The sequence below is a fragment of the Bombus impatiens genome, unplaced genomic scaffold (assembly GCF_000188095.3).
Source record: "Bombus impatiens unplaced genomic scaffold, BIMP_2.2 scf_0548, whole genome shotgun sequence".
Lineage (NCBI taxonomy): Eukaryota > Metazoa > Arthropoda > Insecta > Hymenoptera > Apidae > Bombus > Bombus impatiens.
Genome location: NT_176967.1, coordinates 1726202 through 1726647, shown reverse-complemented (window position 1 = coordinate 1726647; position 446 = coordinate 1726202).

Below are 446 nucleotides of genomic sequence, written 5' to 3'. Positions count from 1 at the left end.
CGTTTCCGAGAGAAGGGGTAACCGCGACTCGATAGAGTGGCAAATGCGAGGAGAAATAGAGCGAATAGGTGGGACGATCGTATGGCGAAAAAGGCGACCGGTGAAAGGCAACTCGGGAGAAAGAGAAGAGTAGAGTCGTGGCAGGCGCGTAGATTGGCAGCTGCAGACGGAAATAGAGGCACCCGGAGCACGGATCGAGCGACAGGAACGCTCGATTGCCGGACAGACAGAGAGGGAGGAAAAAATTAAGAGCAACGAGGAGTTGAGAGCAAAGAGGACAGCGGATCGAAGTACGCGCCGCGTCGCGACCTGCCAATTCATGACCGCGTCGCGAATATCGCACTCGATCGCTGGACGCAACGACATCGAGATAACGCGAATTATCGCGCCGCCAGTCTGTCGTTGGTTTTGTTCATTCGTAAAGCAAACGGTTCCGCACGACCTAA